At 41.3% G+C, this 2,045-nt stretch overlaps 1 long non-coding RNA gene across 1 annotated transcript; it reads left to right on the top strand.

The window, feature by feature from the left end:
* Positions 1 to 928: 928 nt before the first annotated feature.
* LOC146966188 (uncharacterized) lies at positions 929 to 1,837 on the top strand. Its single transcript, XR_015034518.1, has 4 exons — positions 929 to 1,309; positions 1,441 to 1,502; positions 1,596 to 1,644; positions 1,741 to 1,837. It is a non-coding gene; the product is annotated as an uncharacterized LOC146966188 (long non-coding RNA).
* The last annotated feature ends 208 nt before the right edge of the window (positions 1,838 to 2,045 follow it).

The raw sequence follows: 2,045 nt of genomic DNA, 5'->3' as shown, positions 1-2,045 counted from the left end.
TGGATTTAAAACAATTTACTTCTGGGGTTAACCAGGCTAATGACATATTCATTTTCTGCAAGGGGGAAGCTACACAGTGCAAAAGAAGTAAATGAGCTTTTCATTGTCCGCTGGAACCACAGGAGCACGCGGAGCTCCCACTGCATGAAAAGTGGGATTTTCGACAGTTAGCGGCACTGTAGATTGTCGTGGAAGTTCAGGTTTGCGAATGCATACGACAATTTGCAGGAAACACCCACAACTGTCGGGAATTGTCGTGAATTGTCAGAAATTGTGCTGGGCAGTTTCCCCCCCATCACCCCCCTCTCCCTAATTCAAGGGAAGGCTTTAACATGTAAATGATCATGCTGTGAGCTATACAAATGCAAATCAGTGTAGCTTGGTAGCAGGAGGAGTGTTATTCCAGGTAAGATTTTTCTAAAAGGTATTAACTTCATTTTAATCCTTATAAAACCCACTGTCAATTTAAAACATCCACAAAAAGTTTTTATGCATTTGAACACATTTTGTCAATACTGAGAAGTACGCTGGTGTATTAGGGCCATATGTAAAAAAAACAAAAACAAACAAACAAAAAAAACCCAACTATTTTAAAAGAAATATATTCAGAGAAAAAACAAACAAATTGACTTTAATCATCATCTAAATAGGTTTTTAAAAATTATGTAAAATGTGTTATCTACTACAATGTTATGTAAAAAAGATTAATACAACAACCACAACAGTGAAAAGCAACCACATTTTAACTAGACAATTTAAATGGGACTTTTCCCAGGTTTGTCTAAATGAATACAACTTTGAACATATATTTTGGAATGAGTGTTGAGAGATGGGCAAACCACATCTCGCGAGTTCTTCCATATAACAATGAACTCCCCTGTGATTGGAGGACCCGACGAGACTCATCCAATCACGTGAGGTCATGGGCGGGACTAACACGGAAGTACTTGCAAGGAGTTCTTCGCTTGTCTGAAGAGCCTGGTGATGCGAGGCTACAAGGAGTAAACAGACTTCTTCACAACTTTTTCTAACTTTGCTGATTCGTTGACTACAATGGCTGGACAGCGTCTTAACCATAGACATACTTCGCCTCCCCCTCAACTCCTCTGCGTGGACGCGAACACCTTTCCACAGCAAGTCGGCAGACCGACGAGAGGAGAGTGCTTTTGAACGCTGTTAGTGGGCTGTCTCGTCAGATAACTACCGCCGACACAGACTCGGACTGACTGCCTTCATGCCTTGGAGATGAAAAACAGGCCAGAGGAGCCCAACTCTAAGAGGAAAAGACGGATGCAATCCCCAAATTGCGGTAAGAATATGTTCGGTGCCTGCTTGCTAAGCTAAGTAGCCTCAAAGTAAAGCTTTCTTTCCGTAGCCCAAGCTAAAAGTAGCCTGAACCAGTGTGTTGCTTTATCAAACTGTGTTTCTGTGTATTTACAGGATGCAGTACGCCGTCTTCACAACTCTGAGGCAACTTGGAGGAGCTACAAACCAGAGCAAGGGTAAGATTTAAAGAATAGGCTATGTGTTCATTCTGCTGCATAAGGAAAAACGTAAACAGATACTCATCTTAACCGTACATTTTGTTTTCACAGACTGACCTCGTGACCACTGTGCCTGATGCCGATAAAGACACTATTGTGTGTAAGTAACGTTTAGTACTTTCTGCTTACTGTTCAATGTAAGGGGATGCATGTTAATGCTGTGCCTAAGTGTATCTGTGTTATACTTGCAGCGCAGGCGGAAGCTGTGAAAAGGTCTCTGGAGCTCTGCAGCCTCACATTCAGAGGCAAATCCTAAATACAGGGCAACACACCACAGATGTTTACAACATGGACACAATTAAAAAAGAGTGTCATCTGTTACCTACATCCCAGACGCAGCAAACAGAGCTGTGCCGTATGATCATGGAGGAGAATGCTGTGTGTTGTGTTTTGTGCTATGTATACATACATTTTTTATTATTATTTATGATAAAGCTCTTTCTGTGAATAAACATGTTGCTGGCAATTTTTCTTTGCTCAATAAATTCATGTCCATAGGAT

Source organism: Trachurus japonicus, chromosome 20 (assembly GCF_045865225.1).
Source record: "Trachurus japonicus isolate A0001 chromosome 20, Traja_1.0".
Lineage (NCBI taxonomy): Eukaryota > Metazoa > Chordata > Actinopteri > Carangiformes > Carangidae > Trachurus > Trachurus japonicus.
The sequence above is the reverse complement of the archived record's forward strand: the minus strand, read 5'-3'. Positions and strand labels throughout refer to the sequence as shown.